The sequence below is a fragment of the Rattus norvegicus genome, chromosome 17 (genome assembly GCF_036323735.1).
Source record: "Rattus norvegicus strain BN/NHsdMcwi chromosome 17, GRCr8, whole genome shotgun sequence".
Classification (NCBI taxonomy): Eukaryota; Metazoa; Chordata; class Mammalia; order Rodentia; family Muridae; genus Rattus; species Rattus norvegicus.
In genome coordinates, this window is record NC_086035.1 from 45,532,862 (window position 1) to 45,545,778 (window position 12,917).

Here is a 12,917-nt window from a genome sequence, read left to right on the forward strand (position 1 = left end):
TCATTGTGAATTCAGTTAGTTCCTAGTAGCCTGCTCTTGTAATATGTGTACTTTTAAAGATTTATAAAAATTTGGTGAGCCGAATCTGAGTAACATGGTGAATTCGGTTAGTTCCCAATAGGCCGCACTAGTAATAAGTGGACTGTTCGGGATATAGGAAAATTTTCACGAACGGAATCAAAATTTCTAGGCGAATTCAGTGAGTTCCCAATGGGACATGCTTGTATGAGTTTGCTTTTCAATATCGAGCAACATTTTAAGGAACGGAATCTAAGTATCATGGTGAATTGAGTAGGTTCCCAATAGGATTCGCATGTAATAAGCTTGTTATTCAAGATAGAGCAACGTTTTAACGCACTGAAACACTGTTTCATTGTGAATTCAGTTAGTTCCTAGTAGCCTGCTCTTGTAATATGTGTACTTTTAAAGATTTATAAAAATTTGGTGAGCCGAATCTGAGTAACATGGTGAATTCGGTTAGTTCCCAATAGGCCGCACTAGTAATAAGTGGACTGTTCGGGATATAGGAAAATTTTCACGAACGGAATCAAAATTTCTAGGCGAATTCAGTGAGTTCCCAATGGGACATGCTTGTATGAGTTTGCTTTTCAATATCGAGCAACATTTTAAGGAACGGAATCTAAGTATCATGGTGAATTGAGTAGGTTCCCAATAGGATTCGCATGTAATAAGCTTGTTATTCAAGAGAGAGCAACGTTTTAACGCACTGAAACACTGTTTCTTTGTGAATTCAGTTAGTTCCTAGTAGCCTGCTCTTGTAATATGTGTACTTTTAAAGATTTATAAAAATTTGGTGAGCCGAATCTGAGTAACATGGTGAATTCGGTTAGTTCCCAATAGGCCGAACTAGTAATAAGTGGACTGTTCGGGATATAGGAAAATTTTCACGAACGGAATCAAAATTTCTAGGCGAATTCAGTGAGTTCCCAATGGGACATGCTTGTATGAGTTTGCTTTTCAATATCGAGCAACATTTTAAGGAACGGAATCTAAGTATCATGGTGAATTGAGTAGGTTCCCAATAGGATTCGCATGTAATAAGCTTGTTATTCAAGATAGAGCAACGTTTTAACGCACTGAAACACTGTTTCTTTGTGAATTCAGTTAGTTCCTAGTAGCCTGCTCTTGTAATATGTGTACTTTTAAAGATTTATAAAAATTTGGTGAGCCGAATCTGAGTAACATGGTGAATTCGGTTAGTTCCCAATAGGCCGCACTAGTAATAAGTGGACAGTTCGGGATATAGGAAAATTTTCACGAACGGAATCAAAATTTCTAGGCGAATTCAGTGAGTTCCCAATGGGACATGCTTGTATGAGTTTGCTTTTCAATATCGAGCAACATTTTAAGGAACGGAATCTAAGTATCATGGTGAATTGAGTAGGTTCCCAATAGGATTCGCATGTAATAAGCTTGTTATTCAAGATAGAGCAACGTTTTAACGCACTGAAACACTGTTTCTTTGTGAACTCAGTTAGTTCCTAGTAGCCTGCTCTTGTAATATGTGTACTTTTAAAGATTTATAAAAATTTGGTGAGCCGAATCTGAGTAACATGGTGAATTCGGTTAGTTCCCAATAGGCCGCAGTAGTAATAAGTGGACTGTTCGGGATATAGGAAAATTTTCACGAACGGAATCAAAATTTCTAGGCGAATTCAGTGAGTTCCCAATGGGACATGCTTGTATGAGTTTGCTTTTCAATATCGAGCAACATTTTAAGGAACGGAATCTAAGTATCATGGTGAATTGAGTAGGTTCCCAATAGGATTCGCATGTAATAAGCTTGTTATTCAAGATAGAGCAACGTTTTAATGCACTGAAACACTGTTTCTTTGTGAACTCAGTTAGTTCCTAGTAGCCTGCTCTTGTAATATGTGTACTTTTAAAGATTTATAAAAATTTGGTGAGCCGAATCTGAGTAACATGGTGAATTCGGTTAGTTCCCAATAGGCCGCACTAGTAATAAGTGGACTGTTCGGGATATAGGAAAATTTTCACGAACGGAATCAAAATTTCTAGGCGAATTCAGTGAGTTCCCAATGGGACATGCTTGTATGAGTTTGCTTTTCAATATCGAGCAACATTTTAAGGAACGGAATCTAAGTATCATGTTGAATTGAGTAGGTTCCCAATAGGATTCGCATGTAATAAGCTTGTTATTCAAGATAGAGCAACGTTTTAACGCACTGAAACACTGTTTCATTGTGAATTCAGTTAGTTCCTAGTAGCCTGCTCTTGTAATATGTGTACTTTTAAAGATTTATAAAAATTTGGTGAGCCGAATCTGAGTAACATGGTGAATTCGGTTAGTTCCCAATAGGCCGCACTAGTAATAAGTGGACTGTTCGGGATATAGGAAAATTTTCACGAACGGAATCAAAATTTCTAGGCGAATTCAGTGAGTTCCCAATGGGACATGCTTGTATGAGTTTGCTTTTCAATATCGAGCAACATTTTAAGGAACGGAATCTAAGTATCATGGTGAATTGAGTAGGTTCCCAATAGGATTCGCATGTAATAAGCTTGTTATTCAAGATAGAGCAACGTTTTAACGCACTGAAACACTGTTTCATTGTGAATTCAGTTAGTTCCTAGTAGCCTGCTCTTGTAATATGTGTACTTTTAAAGATTTATAAAAATTTGGTGAGCCGAATCTGAGTAACATGGTGAATTCGGTTAGTTCCCAATAGGCCGCACTAGTAATAAGTGGACTGTTCGGGATATAGGAAAATTTTCACGAACGGAATCAAAATTTCTAGGCGAATTCAGTGAGTTCCCAATGGGACATGCTTGTATGAGTTTGCTTTTCAATATCGAGCAACATTTTAAGGAACGGAATCTAAGTATCATGTTGAATTGAGTAGGTTCCCAATAGGATTCGCATGTAATAAGCTTGTTATTCAAGATAGAGCAACGTTTTAACGCACTGAAACACTGTTTCTTTGTGAATTCAGTTAGTTCCTAGTAGCCTGCTCTTGTAATATGTGTACTTTTAAAGATTTATAAAAATTTGGTGAGCCGAATCTGAGTAACATGGTGAATTCGGTTAGTTCCCAATAGGCCGCACTAGTAATAAGTGGACTGTTCGGGATATAGGAAAATTTTCACGAACGGAATCAAAATTTCTAGGCGAATTCAGTGAGTTCCCAATGGGACATGCTTGTATGAGTTTGCTTTTCAATATCGAGCAACATTTTAAGGAACGGAATCTAAGTATCATGGTGAATTGAGTAGGTTCCCAATAGGATTCGCATGTAATAAGCTTGTTATTCAAGAGAGAGCAACGTTTTAACGCACTGAAACACTGTTTCTTTGTGAATTCAGTTAGTTCCTAGTAGCCTGCTCTTGTAATATGTGTACTTTTAAAGATTTATAAAAATTTGGTGAGCCGAATCTGAGTAACATGGTGAATTCGGTTAGTTCCCAATAGGCCGCACTAGTAATAAGTGGACTGTTCGGGATATAGGAAAATTTTCACGAACGGAATCAAAATTTCTAGGCGAAATCAGTGAGTTCCCAATGGGACATGCTTGTATGAGTTTGCTTTTCAATATCGAGCAACATTTTAAGGAACGGAATCTAAGTATCATGTTGAATTGAGTAGGTTCCCAATAGGATTTGCATGTAATAAGCTTGTTATTCAAGATAGAGCAACGTTTTAACGCACTGAAACACTGTTTCTTTGTGAATTCAGTTAGTTCCTAGTAGCCTGCTCTTGTAATATGTGTACTTTTAAAGATTTATAAAAATTTGGTGAGCCGAATCTGAGTAACATGGTGAATTCGGTTAGTTCCCAATAGGCCGCAGTAGTAATAAGTGGACTGTTCGGGATATAGGAAAATTTTCACGAACGGAATCAAATATCTAGGCTAATTCAGTGAGTTCCCAATGGGACATGCTTGCATGAGTTTGCTTTTCATTATCGAGCAACATATTAAGGAACGGAATCTAAGTATCATGTTGAATTGAGTAGGTTCCCAATAGGATTCGCATGTAATAAGTTTGTTATTCAAGATAGAGCAACGTTTTAACGCACTGAAACACTGTTTCTTTGTGAATTCAGTTAGTTCCTAGTAGCCTGCTCTTGTAATATGTGTACTTTTAAAGATTTATAAAAATTTGGTGAGCCGAATCTGAGTAACATGGTGAATTCGGTTAGTTCCCAATAGGCCGCACTAGTAATAAGTGGACTGTTCGGGATATAGGAAAATTTTCACGAACGGAATCAAAATTTCTAGGCGAATTCAGTGAGTTCCCAATGGGACATGCTTGTATGAGTTTGCTTTTCAATATCGAGCAACATTTTAAGGAACGGAATCTAAGTATCATGGTGAATTGAGTAGGTTCCCAATAGGATTCGCATGTAATAAGCTTGTTATTCAAGAGAGAGCAACGTTTTAACGCACTGAAACACTGTTTCTTTGTGAATTCAGTTAGTTCCTAGTAGCCTGCTCTTGTAATATGTGTACTTTTAAAGATTTATAAAAATTTGGTGAGCCGAATCTGAGTAACATGGTGAATTCGGTTAGTTCCCAATAGGCCGCACTAGTAATAAGTGGACTGTTCGGGATATAGGAAAATTTTCACGAACGGAATCAAAATTTCTAGGCGAATTCAGTGAGTTCCCAATGGGACATGCTTGTATGAGTTTGCTTTTCAATATCGAGCAACATTTTAAGGAACGGAATCTAAGTATCATGTTGAATTGAGTAGGTTCCCAATAGGATTCGCATGTAATAAGCTTGTTATTCAAGATAGAGCAACGTTTTAACGCACTGAAACACTGTTTCTTTGTGAACTCAGTTAGTTCCTAGTAGCCTGCTCTTGTAATATGTGTACTTTTAAAGATTTATAAAAATTTGGTGAGCCGAATCTGAGTAACATGGTGAATTCGGTTAGTTCCCAATAGGCCGCAGTAGTAATAAGTGGACTGTTCGGGATATAGGAAAATTTTCACGAACGGAATCAAAATTTCTAGGCGAATTCAGTGAGTTCCCAATGGGACATGCTTGTATGAGTTTGCTTTTCAATATCGAGCAACATTTTAAGGAACGGAATCTAAGTATCATGGTGAATTGAGTAGGTTCCCAATAGGATTCGCATGTAATAAGCTTGTTATTCAAGATAGAGCAACGTTTTAACGCACTGAAACACTGTTTCTTTGTGAACTCAGTTAGTTCCTAGTAGCCTGCTCTTGTAATATGTGTACTTTTAAAGATTTATAAAAATTTGGTGAGCCGAATCTGAGTAACATGGTGAATTCGGTTAGTTCCCAATAGGCCGCACTAGTAATAAGTGGACTGTTCGGGATATAGGAAAATTTTCACGAACGGAATCAAAATTTCTAGGCGAATTCAGTGAGTTCCCAATGGGACATGCTTGTATGAGTTTGCTTTTCAATATCGAGCAACATTTTAAGGAACGGAATCTAAGTATCATGGTGAATTGAGTAGGTTCCCAATAGGATTCGCATGTAATAAGTTTGTTATTCAAGATAGAGCAACGTTTTAACGCACTGAAACACTGTTTCTTTGTGAATTCAGTTAGTTCCTAGTAGCCTGCTCTTGTAATATGTGTACTTTTAAAGATTTATAAAAATTTGGTGAGCCGAATCTGAGTAACATGGTGAATTCGGTTAGTTCCCAATAGGCCGCACTAGTAATAAGTGGACTGTTCGGGATATAGGAAAATTTTCACGAACGGAATCAAAATTTCTAGGCGAATTCAGTGAGTTCCCAATGGGACATGCTTGTATGAGTTTGCTTTTCAATATCGAGCAACATTTTAAGGAACGGAATCTAAGTATCATGGTGAATTGAGTAGGTTCCCAATAGGATTCGCATGTAATAAGCTTGTTATTCAAGATAGAGCAACGTTTTAACGCACTGAAACACTGTTTCTTTGTGAATTCAGTTAGTTCCTAGTAGCCTGCTCTTGTAATATGTGTACTTTTAAAGATTTATAAAAATTTGGTGAGCCGAATCTGAGTAACATGGTGAATTCGGTTAGTTCCCAATAGGCCGCACTAGTAATAAGTGGACTGTTCGGGATATAGGAAAATTTTCACGAACGGAATCAAAATTTCTAGGCGAATTCAGTGAGTTCCCAATGGGACATGCTTGTATGAGTTTGCTTTTCAATATCGAGCAACATTTTAAGGAACGGAATCTAAGTATCATGGTGAATTGAGTAGGTTCCCAATAGGATTCGCATGTAATAAGCTTGTTATTCAAGATAGAGCAACGTTTTAACGCACTGAAACACTGTTTCTTTGTGAACTCAGTTAGTTCCTAGTAGCCTGCTCTTGTAATATGTGTACTTTTAAAGATTTATAAAAATTTGGTGAGCCGAATCTGAGTAACATGGTGAATTCGGTTAGTTCCCAATAGGCCGCAGTAGTAATAAGTGGACTGTTCGGGATATAGGAAAATTTTCACGAACGGAATCAAAATTTCTAGGCGAATTCAGTGAGTTCCCAATGGGACATGCTTGTATGAGTTTGCTTTTCAATATCGAGCAACATTTTAAGGAACGGAATCTAAGTATCATGGTGAATTGAGTAGGTTCCCAATAGGATTCGCATGTAATAAGCTTGTTATTCAAGATAGAGCAACGTTTTAACGCACTGAAACACTGTTTCTTTGTGAACTCAGTTAGTTCCTAGTAGCCTGCTCTTGTAATATGTGTACTTTTAAAGATTTATAAAAATTTGGTGAGCCGAATCTGAGTAACATGGTGAATTCGGTTAGTTCCCAATAGGCCGCACTAGTAATAAGTGGACTGTTCGGGATATAGGAAAATTTTCACGAACGGAATCAAAATTTCTAGGCGAATTCAGTGAGTTCCCAATGGGACATGCTTGTATGAGTTTGCTTTTCAATATCGAGCAACATTTTAAGGAACGGAATCTAAGTATCATGGTGAATTGAGTAGGTTCCCAATAGGATTCGCATGTAATAAGCTTGTTATTCAAGATAGAGCAACGTTTTAACGCACTGAAACACTGTTTCATTGTGAATTCAGTTAGTTCCTAGTAGCCTGCTCTTGTAATATGTGTACTTTTAAAGATTTATAAAAATTTGGTGAGCCGAATCTGAGTAACATGGTGAATTCGGTTAGTTCCCAATAGGCCGCACTAGTAATAAGTGGACTGTTCGGGATATAGGAAAATTTTCACGAACGGAATCAAAATTTCTAGGCGAATTCAGTGAGTTCCCAATGGGACATGCTTGTATGAGTTTGCTTTTCAATATCGAGCAACATTTTAAGGAACGGATCTAAGTATCATGTTGAATTGAGTAGGTTCCCAATAGGATTCGCATGTAATAAGCTTGTTATTCAAGATAGAGCAACGTTTTAACGCACTGAAACACTGTTTCATTGTGAATTCAGTTAGTTCCTAGTAGCCTGCTCTTGTAATATGTGTACTTTTAAAGATTTATAAAAATTTGGTGAGCCGAATCTGAGTAACATGGTGAATTCGGTTAGTTCCCAATAGGCCGCACTAGTAATAAGTGGACTGTTCGGGATATAGGAAAATTTTCACGAACGGAATCAAAATTTCTAGGCGAATTCAGTGAGTTCCCAATGGGACATGCTTGTATGAGTTTGCTTTTCAATATCGAGCAACATTTTAAGGAACGGAATCTAAGTATCATGGTGAATTGAGTAGGTTCCCAATAGGATTCGCATGTAATAAGCTTGTTATTCAAGAGAGAGCAACGTTTTAACGCACTGAAACACTGTTTCTTTGTGAATTCAGTTAGTTCCTAGTAGCCTGCTCTTGTAATATGTGTACTTTTAAAGATTTATAAAAATTTGGTGAGCCGAATCTGAGTAACATGGTGAATTCGGTTAGTTCCCAATAGGCCGAACTAGTAATAAGTGGACTGTTCGGGATATAGGAAAATTTTCACGAACGGAATCAAAATTTCTAGGCGAATTCAGTGAGTTCCCAATGGGACATGCTTGTATGAGTTTGCTTTTCAATATCGAGCAACATTTTAAGGAACGGAATCTAAGTATCATGGTGAATTGAGTAGGTTCCCAATAGGATTCGCATGTAATAAGCTTGTTATTCAAGATAGAGCAACGTTTTAACGCACTGAAACACTGTTTCTTTGTGAATTCAGTTAGTTCCTAGTAGCCTGCTCTTGTAATATGTGTACTTTTAAAGATTTATAAAAATTTGGTGAGCCGAATCTGAGTAACATGGTGAATTCGGTTAGTTCCCAATAGGCCGCACTAGTAATAAGTGGACAGTTCAGGATATAGGAAAATTTTCACGAACGGAATCAAAATTTCTAGGCGAATTCAGTGAGTTCCCAATGGGACATGCTTGTATGAGTTTGCTTTTCAATATCGAGCAACATTTTAAGGAACGGAATCTAAGTATCATGGTGAATTGAGTAGGTTCCCAATAGGATTCGCATGTAATAAGCTTGTTATTCAAGATAGAGCAACGTTTTAACGCACTGAAACACTGTTTCTTTGTGAACTCAGTTAGTTCCTAGTAGCCTGCTCTTGTAATATGTGTACTTTTAAAGATTTATAAAAATTTGGTGAGCCGAATCTGAGTAACATGGTGAATTCGGTTAGTTCCCAATAGGCCGCAGTAGTAATAAGTGGACTGTTCGGGATATAGGAAAATTTTCACGAACGGAATCAAAATTTCTAGGCGAATTCAGTGAGTTCCCAATGGGACATGCTTGTATGAGTTTGCTTTTCAATATCGAGCAACATTTTAAGGAACGGAATCTAAGTATCATGGTGAATTGAGTAGGTTCCCAATAGGATTCGCATGTAATAAGCTTGTTATTCAAGATAGAGCAACGTTTTAATGCACTGAAACACTGTTTCTTTGTGAACTCAGTTAGTTCCTAGTAGCCTGCTCTTGTAATATGTGTACTTTTAAAGATTTATAAAAATTTGGTGAGCCGAATCTGAGTAACATGGTGAATTCGGTTAGTTCCCAATAGGCCGCACTAGTAATAAGTGGACTGTTCGGGATATAGGAAAATTTTCACGAACGGAATCAAAATTTCTAGGCGAATTCAGTGAGTTCCCAATGGGACATGCTTGTATGAGTTTGCTTTTCAATATCGAGCAACATTTTAAGGAACGGAATCTAAGTATCATGTTGAATTGAGTAGGTTCCCAATAGGATTCGCATGTAATAAGCTTGTTATTCAAGATAGAGCAACGTTTTAACGCACTGAAACACTGTTTCATTGTGAATTCAGTTAGTTCCTAGTAGCCTGCTCTTGTAATATGTGTACTTTTAAAGATTTATAAAAATTTGGTGAGCCGAATCTGAGTAACATGGTGAATTCGGTTAGTTCCCAATAGGCCGCACTAGTAATAAGTGGACTGTTCGGGATATAGGAAAATTTTCACGAACGGAATCAAAATTTCTAGGCGAATTCAGTGAGTTCCCAATGGGACATGCTTGTATGAGTTTGCTTTTCAATATCGAGCAACATTTTAAGGAACGGAATCTAAGTATCATGGTGAATTGAGTAGGTTCCCAATAGGATTCGCATGTAATAAGCTTGTTATTCAAGATAGAGCAACGTTTTAACGCACTGAAACACTGTTTCATTGTGAATTCAGTTAGTTCCTAGTAGCCTGCTCTTGTAATATGTGTACTTTTAAAGATTTATAAAAATTTGGTGAGCCGAATCTGAGTAACATGGTGAATTCGGTTAGTTCCCAATAGGCCGCACTAGTAGTAAGTGGACTGTTCGGGATATAGGAAAATTTTCACGAACGGAATCAAAATTTCTAGGCGAATTCAGTGAGTTCCCAATGGGACATGCTTGTATGAGTTTGCTTTTCAATATCGAGCAACATTTTAAGGAACGGAATCTAAGTATCATGTTGAATTGAGTAGGTTCCCAATAGGATTCGCATGTAATAAGCTTGTTATTCAAGATAGAGCAACGTTTTAACGCACTGAAACACTGTTTCTTTGTGAATTCAGTTAGTTCCTAGTAGCCTGCTCTTGTAATATGTGTACTTTTAAAGATTTATAAAAATTTGGTGAGCCGAATCTGAGTAACATGGTGAATTCGGTTAGTTCCCAATAGGCCGCACTAGTAATAAGTGGACTGTTCGGGATATAGGAAAATTTTCACGAACGGAATCAAAATTTCTAGGCGAATTCAGTGAGTTCCCAATGGGACATGCTTGTATGAGTTTGCTTTTCAATATCGAGCAACATTTTAAGGAACGGAATCTAAGTATCATGGTGAATTGAGTAGGTTCCCAATAGGATTCGCATGTAATAAGCTTGTTATTCAAGAGAGAGCAACGTTTTAACGCACTGAAACACTGTTTCTTTGTGAATTCAGTTAGTTCCTAGTAGCCTGCTCTTGTAATATGTGTACTTTTAAAGATTTATAAAAATTTGGTGAGCCGAATCTGAGTAACATGGTGAATTCGGTTAGTTCCCAATAGGCCGCACTAGTAATAAGTGGACTGTTCGGGATATAGGAAAATTTTCACGAACGGAATCAAAATTTCTAGGCGAAATCAGTGAGTTCCCAATGGGACATGCTTGTATGAGTTTGCTTTTCAATATCGAGCAACATTTTAAGGAACGGAATCTAAGTATCATGTTGAATTGAGTAGGTTCCCAATAGGATTCGCATGTAATAAGCTTGTTATTCAAGATAGAGCAACGTTTTAACGCACTGAAACACTGTTTCTTTGTGAATTCAGTTAGTTCCTAGTAGCCTGCTCTTGTAATATGTGTACTTTTAAAGATTTATAAAAATTTGGTGAGCCGAATCTGAGTAACATGGTGAATTCGGTTAGTTCCCAATAGGCCGCAGTAGTAATAAGTGGACTGTTCGGGATATAGGAAAATTTTCACGAACGGAATCAAATATCTAGGCTAATTCAGTGAGTTCCCAATGGGACATGCTTGCATGAGTTTGCTTTTCATTATCGAGCAACATATTAAGGAACGGAATCTAAGTATCATGTTGAATTGAGTAGGTTCCCAATAGGATTCGCATGTAATAAGTTTGTTATTCAAGATAGAGCAACGTTTTAACGCACTGAAACACTGTTTCTTTGTGAATTCAGTTAGTTCCTAGTAGCCTGCTCTTGTAATATGTGTACTTTTAAAGATTTATAAAAATTTGGTGAGCCGAATCTGAGTAACATGGTGAATTCGGTTAGTTCCCAATAGGCCGCACTAGTAATAAGTGGACTGTTCGGGATATAGGAAAATTTTCACGAACGGAATCAAAATTTCTAGGCGAATTCAGTGAGTTCCCAATGGGACATGCTTGTATGAGTTTGCTTTTCAATATCGAGCAACATTTTAAGGAACGGAATCTAAGTATCATGGTGAATTGAGTAGGTTCCCAATAGGATTCGCATGTAATAAGCTTGTTATTCAAGAGAGAGCAACGTTTTAACGCACTGAAACACTGTTTCTTTGTGAATTCAGTTAGTTCCTAGTAGCCTGCTCTTGTAATATGTGTACTTTTAAAGATTTATAAAAATTTGGTGAGCCGAATCTGAGTAACATGGTGAATTCGGTTAGTTCCCAATAGGCCGCACTAGTAATAAGTGGACTGTTCGGGATATAGGAAAATTTTCACGAACGGAATCAAAATTTCTAGGCGAATTCAGTGAGTTCCCAATGGGACATGCTTGTATGAGTTTGCTTTTCAATATCGAGCAACATTTTAAGGAACGGAATCTAAGTATCATGTTGAATTGAGTAGGTTCCCAATAGGATTCGCATGTAATAAGCTTGTTATTCAAGATAGAGCAACGTTTTAACGCACTGAAACACTGTTTCTTTGTGAATTCAGTTAGTTCCTAGTAGCCTGCTCTTGTAATATGTGTACTTTTAAAGATTTATAAAAATTTGGTGAGCCGAATCTGAGTAACATGGTGAATTCGGTTAGTTCCCAATAGGCCGCACTAGTAATAAGTGGACAGTTCGGGATATAGGAAAATTTTCACGAACGGAATCAAAATTTCTAGGCGAATTCAGTGAGTTCCCAATGGGACATGCTTGTATGAGTTTGCTTTTCAATATCGAGCAACATTTTAAGGAACGGAATCTAAGTATCATGGTGAATTGAGTAGGTTCCCAATAGGATTCGCATGTAATAAGCTTGTTATTCAAGATAGAGCAACGTTTTAACGCACTGAAACACTGTTTCTTTGTGAACTCAGTTAGTTCCTAGTAGCCTGCTCTTGTAATATGTGTACTTTTAAAGATTTATAAAAATTTGGTGAGCCGAATCTGAGTAACATGGTGAATTCGGTTAGTTCCCAATAGGCCGCAGTAGTAATAAGTGGACTGTTCGGGATATAGGAAAATTTTCACGAACGGAATCAAAATTTCTAGGCGAATTCAGTGAGTTCCCAATGGGACATGCTTGTATGAGTTTGCTTTTCAATATCGAGCAACATTTTAAGGAACGGAATCTAAGTATCATGATGAATTGAGTAGGTTCCCAATAGGATTCGCATGTAATAAGCTTGTTATTCAAGAGAGAGCAACGTTTTAACGCACTGAAACACTGTTTCTTTGTGAATTCAGTTAGTTCCTAGTAGCCTGCTCTTGTAATATGTGTACTTTTAAAGATTTATAAAAATTTGGTGAGCCGAATCTGAGTAACATGGTGAATTCGGTTAGTTCCCAATAGGCCGCACTAGTAATAAGTGGACTGTTCGGGATATAGGAAAATTTTCACGAACGGAATCAAAATTTCTAGGCGAATTCAGTGAGTTCCCAATGGGACATGCTTGTATGAGTTTGCTTTTCAATATCGAGCAACATTTTAAGGAACGGAATCTAAGTATCATGTTGAATTGAGTAGGTTCCCAATAGGATTCGCATGTAATAAGCTTGTTATTCAAGATAG